The sequence below is a fragment of the Amblyraja radiata genome, chromosome 10, assembly GCF_010909765.2.
Source record: "Amblyraja radiata isolate CabotCenter1 chromosome 10, sAmbRad1.1.pri, whole genome shotgun sequence".
NCBI classification, from domain to species: Eukaryota; Metazoa; Chordata; class Chondrichthyes; order Rajiformes; family Rajidae; genus Amblyraja; species Amblyraja radiata.
The window spans coordinates 13093724-13107529 of record NC_045965.1 but is presented as its reverse complement, the minus strand read 5'-3'; the positions used below and the strand labels follow the sequence as shown (position 1 = coordinate 13107529).

At 38.7% G+C, this 13806-nt stretch overlaps 1 protein-coding gene and 1 long non-coding RNA gene across 6 annotated transcripts in view; one reads left to right on the top strand and one right to left on the bottom strand.

Moving 5' to 3' along the window:
- Positions 1 to 13806, bottom strand: part of dnm3 (dynamin 3) — a 168769-nt gene that overhangs the window by 80794 nt on the left and 74169 nt on the right. The gene's annotated exons all lie outside the window — the stretch shown is intronic.
- LOC116977548 lies at positions 3120 to 7732 on the top strand. The gene is made up of 2 exons (XR_004413242.1): positions 3120 to 3469; positions 3551 to 7732. It is a non-coding gene; the product is annotated as an uncharacterized LOC116977548 (long non-coding RNA).

Here is a 13806-nt window from a genome sequence, read left to right as displayed (position 1 = left end):
TGTCAGACTGATAGAACATAATGAGTGGTCAAATGTTGATTGTTTTCACTGAGAGGTGCTCTGACAGGAGTATAAAAAATGAGACATAAACAGCATAAAAATCAGAGTCTTTTATCTCAGGGTGAAAATGTCAAATACTAGGGAACATTGGTTTAAGGTGAGGAGGGATAAATTTAATGGAGATGTGCAGGGCATGATTTTTTACACATTGAATGGTGGGTGTCTTGAATGCGCTGCCAGGGATGGTGGTTCACTTACGAGAACGGTGCTTAAGATGCGATTAGGCAGATGCATGCACGGGCAGGGAATAGAGGAATATAGACCATATGCAGGCTGATGGGATTAGTGGGGATTGGCATCATGGTTGGCACAAATATCATGGGTTGAAGGGTGTCAGAGGTTATGGGGAGAAGGCAGGAGAATGGGGCTAGGAGCAAAAGATAGATCAGCCATGATTGAATGGCAGAGTAGACTTGATGGGCCAAATAGCCTAATTCTGCTCCTATCAATATATCTTACATTACGGTATGTAATTAGTCTATGCAATACTTGTCCTATGAATACTCGAATGCAAACATGAATGCAAACAAATTCATCTCCTTTTGTTTCAAGGGCATAGAGTTGAATCTTTCCATGAGCTCAATGGAATAGTTTTCAGGCAGAGTAGATTAGATATGCAATATTAAAACACATTTGTTACGATATTAAAATGCATTCAGTACCAGTATAAGGGAAGAACTCCTAGGTGAGGCATCTAAAGTTTGAAACTGATATCTTTTAGTTTTGAGAATAATGTAAATAACTTTCCTGCATTACACGCTCAACTTTCACTTTAAGCACTCAAAATTAAATCCAATATAAGTCAGAAGAGACACAAGAAACTGCAGGTGCTGGAATCTCGAGCAAAACACATAGTGCTGGAGGAACTCGGTGGCCCAGATGGCATCTGTAGAGGGGATGGACAGGTGACATATTGGGTCGGGAGCATGATTAGAAAACCTGTGTATGAAGGAATTGTGGATGCTGGTTTACACCGAAGATAGGCACAAAATGCTGGAGTAACTCAGTGGGGCAGGCAGAGGGAATGGTTGACGTTTTGGGTCGAGTCTGAATAAGAGTCTCGACCTGAAACATCACCCATTCCTTCTCTCCAGAGATGCCGCCTGTCTCACTGTGTTACTCCAGCATTTTGTGTCTATCATTAGAAAACAGATTATTCAGTTACTTTGAATTGTTTATTGTTGGTTGGAGCTTGCTGTGTGTACCTTGGCTGCTATTTTCTATATTAACACATTGAGTACACCTGAAAAGTGCTTCATCGACTGCAAAGTGTTTTGCAAAACCCCAAAAAGATCTATGGGAACTGCGAGCCAACTTTCTTTGTATCCACACCAATGTGCATCTTCACCATACCAAGTGCTGGATTGAATGAAAGAGACTGAAAATATTACTCTCTTAGAAGTGAATCAAACAAATTATAGTGAGATTAGGTTGCTCCAAGTTATAACTGTGCCTATTAAATTTGGATGAGCAAAAAGGTAAATTCAGCAATAAAAATATACAAGCATGCACTGTACTCTAACTAATATAGTACAAATGTTTCTCGTACCTAATATATCTTAATTACATTTCTAAATGGCGGACCAGAACCATTTTAAACCTGATCTTTTGTGATGAAATGTTAAACATTCAATAATTTGCATTTTTATGCTACTTCCCTAAATGTGCAGATGTATTAAATTCAAGACCAAAGCTCTCTGCGAAAGTGTGATGTGTGACTTCATTTCTTTTCAACATCTGTTTCATGCAACTAATTTCCAGCTCTACACTCTGGAGTTAATGAGTGGCTGAAAGCATGTTACTGTTGGGGGAATAAAATTCAAAGTGAACAAATTCACATATATTGCTTGTAAGATATGGTTCTATGTATACATTCAGTTTTGATTTAAAGCAGTGTTTTCACTCTCCACATAGCGTATTTTGTTACTGAAGCATATCATTAAAAATCCAATGCTGACTTTGGCAGCCAGAGTCCAGAGTGCAAGAATGTCTTACTTGAAGCAGCTGGGAAATATACACCAGCTTACTCCACAACTTTATATTCACCCTAGTCTAAACAGTGTTCAACTGCATTGTAACTTTAAGTTACTTTAAAGACTGTAAAGCTGCAGCAAGTAAGAATTTCATTGTTCCGGTTCATATCCTGTGCATATTACAAGGGTGGTTTGTTTTGTTTAAGGATAGGTGCGAACACTACTGAGAATGACACTAATTAATGTATACTGAAAATGTCTGAAGAGTTTTCACACATTTTGCTTTGTATATGATTTTTATTCTGAATAAAGTTTATTTTGGGTTAAATAGACTATCCTGTGCAAATGACAGATAAATACTCTTGAAATCTTAAACTCGCACCATCTAAAAAAATTCAACACAGCCTTTTATCTTGCTTTTGTACTTGATGCATTTAAGTGTGGAAATTATACAGAAATTGTGGAGGAGGCGTACGCTAGATCGAAAGATCTTGGTTCTATAGAGATCAGCTAACAATTCAGCCAGCGAGACAGCCAGCCAAAATAGCTAACAGGAAATAGGAAGGCCACATGTGGAACTAATTACTCATGTGTAGGCCATGACAAAGAACATTTCTCCAGACTTTTCATGAGTTTTACTTTCAGGAAGTAGCTATAATTACTGTTCAAGTCTAGGGCATGATTCTTGCACTGACAGTTCCAGTGTTTGAGAGGAGCCCGTACCCTTTTTTGTACTGAACGGAAACTGAGATAAAACTGCAACAAATTAAAAACAAATGTCATGTTCACAACGGCTTAGGTATTGACTAACATAGGTGTGGAACGGTATTCCTGTCAGTTAGAAATATCTGTTGTAAACGGCCGCACTCAAATGGTTCATCTTGAATTTACAGCTTTTCCATGCAAGAGGCCTACTTCCTGCCTCGCTCGGAGAGCTGGCTGAAAGATGAAATGACTGTTTAGCATTACACTGAAACATCTGGTACCATTTTATATACAGACCCATGTCTGAGAGCAGGCAATTCTAGCGGTTTCTCCAGCGGCACAGTGCATACCCAATCTCCCTGGGGTGACATCATCCCATATATGGGCTGCTAGGTCCAGCCCACCCCTTTTTTTTTTCTTGTCCTAAATTCATTGCCAGATCCCCGTCTCCTGCAAATGTGCCACGTCAAGGCTGGAAATCACAGTTCTTTTAGAGACTTCAGTGTACGCAGTCAACAGTGGATGGTGAACTTGGTGTGCATGTATAATTTCTTTGATGGCAGAAGACAAGAAAAAGTCAAAAGGTCCTGCTCCGTCGCCCCAGTGTTCAGACTACCTGTTCAGGACAATACTGTTGTACAGTAGTCTGCACATTGGTTAGACTGGGTAAGGGAAGGCAACAGTAAGTTTCTTTCCACACTTTGCAAGGAAGACAGATGAACAGTGCGACAGTAAGAGCAAGTATTTTTCTTCCCTTCACCTTTTTACTTTTTGAAAAGAAAACCAGCAATGATGAGGAACTCTTCCTACAGGAGGCTCTCGCCGCATAGTTTAGCAGCTGGAGACATGCCTAGGCCTAAAGTTGGACAACACCTGGTCCATGACCTGCCGAACTTCACTGACTTGATCCACCATCATGAATGGAGATATGTACCATTTGAAAGGAAGGGATTCAACGCTAGGTTTTCGACTGTAAATAACACAGAGATCCTCCCGTCAATTGAAAATAATTTCTTGTACCATTTCTTACTTCATGATCAAAAGTTCAGTTGTGTCAGTGCAATGATCTAATCCATTCCTTGATTTTGTGTCGTAACTGCAGCTAATTGTATGAAGAAAATTGATTTTTGCTTTAATAATTTAATGCATTCAATGATAATTTTTTATATCTATGCGAAATTCACTGCAAAATTTAGCTGTGAATATGCAGCTTATGTGAGCATTTTCAATGAGTTAATTACTATTTCTGAGGAGATAAACTGATTTCAGATTATTTTAAGGTGAGTAGTGCAAAATAGGATTTTGAATCGAGAATTTGTATGAAGTATTAATTAATGTGCTTAAAATGTTTGGGTTTTAATGCAGTAAGTGAAAGTTTTTAGCTGATAAAAGTTCCATCTACATTATCGACAACAACAACTCATTCATCTAGGAATGGTGGAGGAAGAACTTTAAAAAAAACTGCACTGTTGGTTAAAAAAAAATGCACGTATGACTAAAATTAATAGCAGAAGAAAAATATTCAGACTGACTGTTTTAATTTGGTTCAGCGCTAAGAATGGAAGAAAGAGCCATCAATTTTTCATAGAGAATTATGAAACATTCAAAAAATCAAATCCCACAGATTTGAAATGAGAATTTAAATTAATAGATTCCAGAAGACCAGTTTAAAAGGATTTTTTGTTACAATTTGCAAGTTAATATTTGACTGAAAGAGTAGCCCCTTTTTCAGCAACATCATTTTATATTATATTCAAGCTCGTTACTGAGCTATAACTACAGCTGCTTGGCACATGTTTCAGGAAAAAGGAATGCTTAAGAAATTCAAAATAAAAGGTCTTATCAGCATCCTCAAGGGATTACTGTACGCTGAAGGCTTATTTTCTGTGAGGCTAAATATGTGTTGCTAATTTTACAATCACCCATTCACAGTTATGCTGCATCATATCCACTGACCATCTTGCTCTCCCATTTGACGTGAAGAAGTATTAGTTCCCACTATTTTAGTGCGATAGTTGTTCAACTTATTATTGGAAACACTTTAAAATTATAATTTACATTGCCAATTTAGGAAGTTGCATCATCTGCTTAAAAACAAATCCTAACTATTCTAAAATTATGTTCCCATGTATATTTGAGCCATTAATCTTTTTTTAAGAGAATACTTGCTCGCATTTCACCAATATCCTAAGTATGGGTAAGATATTAGATCGAACCTCACGGCATATTTACTGAACTATTAATATTTATGAATAAGGACAATAATTTTGAACGAAAGAATCACCACAAAATATGTAAGTCTTAAGACAAAGTGTGAGATTAGTTCAGTAGTTTGCATGGAATTCGAAGCAACTAAATTTTATAAAAAGTATATCAATCTTTTCCTGATTAAAATCATTTTTGATCAGGAAACGCTGAACAAAAAAAAAATCTACTTTTGGACTGGCGTTCAGAGAAATGAATTTTTCCAATTAGACATACATTTCTCAATTGATTTTTAACTTCCACCATATTTTTTTAAATGCCAAAGTCTATCTTCTATGTGCAGAATTAAAATAATAATCGGCAATCTTAAATTTGATTCAAATATAAGAATGAATCCCATCGAAAATAAAATGGGAAATAGACACTTTGTGAGTAAGATTGTATCATTTGCAAGATCACTCTTGTGTTTTAATTTTTACTGCTTATTCTTAATCCTGTTGTCCTTACTAGCCCACTAAATTGTTTATACTAGCTACGTCGCAGTTATAGACCACCCAAGCCTCCAGCCGCCTCCACGTAAAGTGGCTACAGTCAGGAAGCTGTGCCTTGGCCATTTTTCAAAGAAATACATTTCTTCTGTATCAGGACCAACTTCTCCTTAATTCACTTTTTTTTTTTAGGTGCTTTGGCATATTTTTCAGAAATAAACCTCTCTTCAACTTCATAACACTAAACCATTTAAGAAGAATTGAATTAGCTGTCTGTGACAATTTATTAACTCCATTATTGTTAAAAAAAAATAAATTTCTGTTTTGCCTTTAACTTGAGAAGGATTCAGACCTTGAGAGTAGATTTTTGATTTTTTTTTAATGAATTGCTGTTAAAAGCTATTTATTTAATAATCACGTTTGCTAGTTGCAAGAATTGGTGTTTTCAATAAGGTGTAAGGAATAAAAGTTGTTCAAAACAGAAAACTCAGGGTTTTTTAGAATTAAACGGAAATGTATCAGTTTGAAAATAAACATGCAATTTCCACAAATCAATGGCTGTGCTTTACGTCAAAACTTTGTCCAAAATCCAGGACATTGGCGAAGATTTCATGACTAGATGGGTGTTCAGTTCAAAGTAAATATTTGAAAATATTCATTTCCTGCCCTTCTGCCAGTACATAAAGCATAAAATCCAGTCCATTTTTGTAGTGCTTAAGATTAGGGGTTTGGGCCATCAGTGTGCAGTTTATGTCCCTATTGTATGGTGCTATCTATTCCGTGAAGCAGTACATCAAACCAACTTGCTTGTGAAATTCATTGGAGTCTATTGATCCTAAAATGTAAATATTGGACAAGTGCAATTGGTAACCATTGCACATGAATAACAACTTATTAATATAGAAAATGTTTAAATCACTCTAAAGACTACCTGTATCTATTTCTATACAGTAATATCTCAACAATAACATTGCCCTATATTCAATCAATTAATCTGATATTAAATTGTAGTTCAGATTATACTCATTCCTAAAGTCATAATAATACCTTAAAATATATTGCAATGTTCTGCATTTATCGTTGTCAACTATTTCTCCATTAAGAGATTGGAAATTCAATTATATGTCTGCATAATAATCAGTGCATTTCAAATAGGTTTAATTTAAGTACAAATGATTTTGAGATGTTTTAAAAACACTATGCAAAGATTTTTTTTCCCCTTTGCAGTTACAGAATTTATGCAATTTGGGCCACATCCTTGAATGTCAGCAATATTGCTGTATTATTAAATGAACTATATGATAATATGTAAATGGTAATAATTCGATAATATCAAGTGGAATTGTACTGACCACTCTGACATTCATATATCACCACAGACTAGCTGAAAAATATTTTTATTATTCTAAATGCAGATTAATAATCCACTGAATTAATTTTACAATCAATCTACTTGGTGTTCTTTTCCCCATGAATAAGAATCTCCTTATGAAAATCAAAATACAAATCTGAAAGCTGAAATAAAACCAGAAAATGCAGGAAACACTCAGCAGGTCAGGCAGCATCTGTGGAGGGAGAAAGCGATTTAATGTTTCAGGACAAAGACGCTTCAATCCAGCATTTGTTGTGGTTCTAACAAATTTCCAACAAGGCAAAATCAAAATTTGTTAATGTTTCCCCGCCTCAGACATGAAAAAAGCAATTTCTACACCTTCTGAGTTTTTTTTTGGAACTGGTTTGCAATTGAAAATATTTATACTATACAATTGGCAGTCATTTGGTGAGAGGCAAAGACAGAAAGGAGAGGATTGCAAAAGGCCAACACCAATTTGGCTACTGAAAATGAACTAAGAGTAATGGTAATTTATCTTCTGTGTCCCAATGTATATTTGTGATTGTTAATACTATTCAACTTTACAAAAGTACAGAATGGATCAATTGTTGGGAAAGCTCATTACTTGCTACAAGGAAGAACACAGTAACCAAAGACCCATGAAATGGCTGGTCGGAGTTGTCATGTGTCTGCCTGTCTACACTTGCTGTGCAGAAAATCCTCTCACCTGTACAGCAGGCACAGACAGGCAGTCGCATGACAACCCAGCCTGACTGAGAGCCATTCAGCCGGAAACCCCAGGAACACTGAACGCAAAGACTTCTTGGGAGTGATTAAAATGCCATCTTCGACACTGTCATACAATTACTTTGTAGATTCTTCCGTGCTACCGACTTTGTTTTCATGTATGTATGTTTAGTTTTATCACCATGCAGGCATAACAAATAAAGAGCTTGGACAATCAGAAAGTTAATTGGATTGGTTTGATCAGAATAAAGGCTGTAAATGTCTTCACAATAAGTAAATTACTCTGAAACAACAGCAATTACATTACCAGTGCAGTAATGTAAAATTAAAAATCGGCAGTTTTTATGGTTAAAATGTTTAGTCATAAGAACTGATTCTAAAAAATACGTTTACTGACATTTTCACACCTGATCATCATGCCTCGAAATGAAAACCAAATTTGATGTGCTTTAATTTTACAACTGATTTAATGTTAAAAGCATCTATATGCAAGTGTCAGTTTAGCATCACACACCAAATATTACATATTTTAATTGTGTTTTAACCAACCAGCCTAAATATGTAATCATAACATTTTCTTCATTTTTTTTCCTTTAAAAAAAGTGGCACATTTTTTACTCAAATCCACTTCATTCATGAAGAATTAAAACATTATGAGAATCAACAGGTTAGCAAAGTGAGTAATGTGATTTTTGAGCTCCAAAATTAACATTCCAGTCCATATGGGTAGACTCAAGCAAAACTGGATTTGGGCCTATAATCCAGATGATTCACGTAACAAAGGCTGCAGACACAAACGGCTGGAGAAAATAATTTAAACTACAAAGTGAAAGGGAGTGTGAAGAAGAAAGTCATTATGGTGGATCAGATTACTCACTGAATGGATTTTAGACTTTAGAGATATAGTGCGTAAACACCCACTGCGCCAACTAGTAATCACTCATACACTAGCACTATCCTAAACTCTGTACAGACAGCACCCGTAGTCAGTATCGAACCGGGGTCTCTGGCGCTGCAAGGCATCAACTCTACCGCTGCACCATGGTGCCGCCCTAAATTCTGTTACGTAACATTAAGCAGAATGAAAAGACCCAGATCAATGGATCAGGCAACATCCCTGGACTACGTGAATAGGCGATATTTCAGGTAGGAACCCTTCTTCAGAAACTACAGAATCTTGAGAAAACCACAAAGTGCTGGAGGAACTCTGCTTGTCAGGCAGGATTCATGGAGGTACAGTTTGGGTCAGCACCAGTCTTCAGACTGAAAAATTGATGACACAAAAAAAAAGGACATCTTCAGATTGAAGAAGGCGTACCGACCAAAAATGTCGTCAGCCCATTCCCTCCACAGCTATAGCCTGACCCGCTGAGTTTCTCCAGCATTTAGTGTTTTACTGATATGGTTCTCAGTCCAGCCAAAGAACAGTCTTCAAAAAACAAATAGAGGATAAAGAAACTTACATAATAATAATAATAATAATTCATAACTGAAAAATATAACCAAGAACTCTTCTCTTTAAGCGAACTGCTGCTACTCCTGTTCCTTGGAGTACACTGGGTAGATTTCCAGACATTGGTATTTCTGGAAATACCACTCCCATTCCCCTGCTAATCTAAAATATTCTCAGCCAAAATATCTTCAAATAAGACATTCAATAACGATGCAGAGTAAAATAAAAATTTGCCCAAACATATAGTATAACCTAGATTTCATAGTGCTCCCTTCCACTTCTTTGCCTACCAACTCGGAAGATGTATGCACTGAAAATTGGCAGTAGATAATACCATGGTCCAGAAATGGGGCATCACAGTGGACCAACAATCCACATCAAGGAAAGACACAAAATGCTGGAGTAACTCAGTGGGTCAGGTAGCATCACTGGTGAACATGGATAGGTAACATTTCAGGTCAGAGTCGTTCTTCAGACTCAGAGAGTAGGAGAACCTTTTCTAAGTAGGCACACCTTGAAGAGATTTCGCAGTGGTGCAGACAAAAATGTAGAAACAAGGAACAGCAGATGCTGGTTTGTCAAGGAAAGACACAAGGTGCTAGGGTAACTCAACGGGTCAAGCAGCATCGCTGGAGAACATGGATACCTGACGTTTTGGGTCCGAACCCTTCTTCGGACTCTAATATCCTTGGCCATTGAGATTTAAGTACACACAATAACAGTTGGATGATAAACATAGAAAATAGGTGCATGAGTGGGCCATTCGGCCCTTTGAGCCAACCCTTTGGCAGATCATCCAAAATCAGTACCCCTTTCCGGCTTTTTCCCCATATCCCTTGATTCCCTTAGCCCTAAGAGCTAAATCTAACTCTCTCTTGAAAATATCCAATGAATTGGCCTACACTGCCTTCTGTGGCAGAGAATTCCACAGATTCACAACTCTGTGTGAAAATGTTTTTCCTCATCTCAGTCCTAAATGGCCTACCCCTTATTCATAAACTGTGACCCCTGGTACTGGACTCCCCCAACATTGGGAACATTTTTCCTGCATCTACCCTGTCCAATCCTCTAAGAATTTTATATGTTTCTATAAGATACCCTCTCATCCTTCTAAATTCCAGCGAATACAATCCCAGTCGACCCATTCTTTCATCATACGTCAGTCCTGCCATTCCGGGAATTAACCTGGTGAACCTACGCTGCACTCCCTCAATAGCAATCATGTCCTTCCACAAATTAGGAGACCAAAATTGCACACAACTCTCCCACTCCTGGGCCCTGTACACCTCCTTGCTCCTAAACTCAAATCCTCTCGCAATGAAGGCCAACATGCCATTGGCTTTCTTCACTGCCTGCTGTACCTGCATGCTTACTTTCAGTGACTGATGTACAAACACGCCCAGGTCTTGTTGCACCTCCTTCTCCTAAACTGACACCATTCAGATAATAATCTGCCTACCTGTCATTGCCACCAAGTGGATAACCAAAGTAGGGAAAAGTTGAAATGGAGACCAATTAGGGCCAGAAAATGTAGTACGGTGAACGAAAGAGACTAACTGATCCAAATTTCTTTAAACATGAACTTCAAGAAATATTTGTGAACACTAAAGAATTCATCAAATAACTGTTTTATTTTAAAAGATTTATATAGTTTTATGCCATGCTTTTCGTGTGCACAAAAAGGTGTCGATATGCACAATCAATAAACATTTGTGTCCCGTGACCAGAAACCAATATATGACATAAAAATAATGGTTTTGTTTAATAGGTGCCAGTACGCCATACTAATACATGACATTGTGAAAAAAGCACTGGTATTATGGAAAGTATTTAAAAAATGTAACAAAAGGTAAAATCACATTTTAAAATTACACAAAAGCAGCCCAGGTCCCGACCTGAAACATCACCTATCCATGTTCTCCAATGATAAGGCCTGACCCGCTGAGTTTGTGTTTTGTGACCAGCACTTTTTGCCTTTCTTTTTCATGTGAAGTGTTGATCAGTATCTATAATGCAACATTTTGCATTTGCTGAATATTTCGTCGCTCAATCCAGTTCTGGGGAATCTGGAAGTCTACTACAGAAATTAATGCACGAACGCAGCAATGTCTTGAAATTCATAAGGAGGTTGAGTGACTTGCCATTTTCACACGATTAGAAGTAGTGCAGCATAAATTTTCCACTTTGCATCTTACATGGGACAAATTTGGAGATGATTTACAATACAATACAATACAAATTTATTGTCATTTGAACCTCAAAAGAAGTTCAAACGAAATTTGGTTTCTGCAGTCATACAACAAGAAAAGAACCAAGACACACACCAGCACAATTTACACAAACATCCATCACAGTGAATCTCCTTCTCACTGTGATGGAAGGCAAAGTCTTGTCTCTCCCCTGCGTTCCGTTCTATTAAAGCTCCCGGCGGGCGATGGCAAGTCCCGTGCCCGGCGATGTAAGGCCCCGCTCCGGGTCTTAATGCTGGAGCCCCCGGCAGGCGATGGCAAGTCCCGCGGCTGTTAAAGCCACGCCGGGCGATGCAAGGCCCCGCTCCGGGTCACCCTCAACCCCGCAACTCGGGCGGGAGAAGTTGCCGTTGCGGGAGCTCCTGAAAAGCGGTCTCCCACCAGGGACCCGCGAGCTTCCGATGTCACCGTCCACCGGACCTGCAGCTGGAGCCTCCGAGCTCTGGAGTCGGGTCGCAGCAGCAAGCCACCACTGCTCCCCACGCTCCGAAGCCGTCCGCAGGCTCCGCAACTGGAGCTCCCAGGTCTTTCCGGTTGGAGGCCGCTCCACGCTGCTAGGCCCCAACGACAACGGAGACCCGACAGGGAAAAGGTCGGGTCCCCTGTACAGGGAAGTGATTTAAAAGTTTCCCCCACCCCCCACATATACACAGCTAAAAACAATATAAAAACCTTAACAAACTATACATTCAACGGAACAAAAATTAAATAAAGACAGACGGACTGCTGAGGTCGCTGCAAAGTCGGTCGCGCTGCCTTCACCTCCTATTACACACCAAATACATGCGGATATTACACATTACTTACCCAGAATATTTTGAACAAATATTCTATATCATGGACACATCCATGTGGACCAATACTGATCACAATTTGTAACTGTTTAAACTAATTTGAGTAATCGACAATCAATATATTATTGTAACTCTCAAATCAATTAATTGTATCTTTTGGTTTAAAGCCAATCACATTAGACATGTGGAATTTCCAACCTCTTTTCTCAAAGGTGAAGAAATATCTCTCATCGTACGAACATTATATTCTCGGGGTTGGTTGGATTCAATTTAGAATCTGCTGCAACACACAAAATATTGGAGGAACTCAGTCGGTCGGGCAGCATGTGTGGAGGGTAGACACAAAATGCTGGAGTAACTCAGCGGGACAGGCAGCACCTTTGGAGAGAAGGAATGGGTGACGTTTTGGGTCGAGACCCTTCTTCAGACTCCAATGGGCCCCTCTGTGGAAAGAATGGACAGATGATGTTTTGGGTTGGAAGCCTTCCGAAATGTCTACTTTCCATTCCCTACACAGATGCTGCCTAACACAATGAGTTCTTCCAGCACTTTGTGCTTTGCTCAAGATTCCAGCATCTGAAGTCGCTTGTGTCTCCATTTAGAAATTGTTGTCTGGAATGAATTATATCAAAATATTAGTGCTCAATCGCTTGCTGCTGTTAATGATCACATTCCTAGAGTCTGAAACTGATCCAAAAGGCTATAAGGAAAAGGTTAAGCTACAGGCAAGGAAGACGTTTCCTCTGACTGTCGAATCTGGGATCCAGCAATCACAATTTCAAAGTCAGGACTAAAATTAGGAGAAATGTCTTTACTCGGACGTTGGTGAACCTTTGAAATCCTCTTCCCCAGAGAGGCCGAGATGCTTAATCATTGTATTCACTCAAAATGCAAATCAATAGCTGTCTAGTCACCAAAGAATCAAGCTTTATGGGGCCCGTGCAGGAAAATAACTGAGTAGAATATTAGTCATGATCCTAATGAAAGGCAGGCAGCCTCTAAAAGTCAGAAGTCCGATCTCCTCCCTTACTTTACGCTTATATTATGTGTTATACATTTTAAATAAATTTGGACAGGTACATTGATTGGAAAGGTTTAGATGGATATGGGTCAAATGCTGGCAGGTGGGACTAGTGTAGATTGGGCAGCTTGGTCAGCATGGGCAGAAGGGCCTGTTTCTGTGGTGTATGATTCTATTTTAACTGCTTCCACTAATATGCATTAGTGTTTATTTGCTAGTTAATTTTATTTTATTATTGATAATTTTACAAAAATACTTTGGCTATATAACAGAAAATAAATAAAATTATTATAGATGCATGAAATCCTAATCTCGTAAATATACTTTTATTAGTTTATCTTATAATGTCAGTATAATTGAATTGATTGAAAGATACAGCATGCAAACAGGCTTTTCGGCCAACCGAATCCACACTGGTTCTATGTTAACACACTTTTGCATCCACTGGGTGGCGCCGCAATGGCTGCCTCGCCAACAGTCTGTCTCGCCCTTTATCTCTTTGTTGGTGTTTAGTATGTGTTAAATGCATGTTGTAGTGTTCTTTAGCTTGTTTTATGTGGGGGGTGGGATTGGGGGAAACTTTTTTTAATCTCTTACCTCGACGGAGATGCGATTTTTCCCCCGCATCGTATCCCCGTCAGCACTGCGGCCTAACATCGAGGAGCTGGCGGCCTCTTGCTGGGGATCAACTTTTGGAGCTCCAACCACGGGACTTAATAAACTGGAGCTGCGGTCCCTGTCGGGGATCAACCTCGGTGCTCCAAAACGCAGGAGCCTG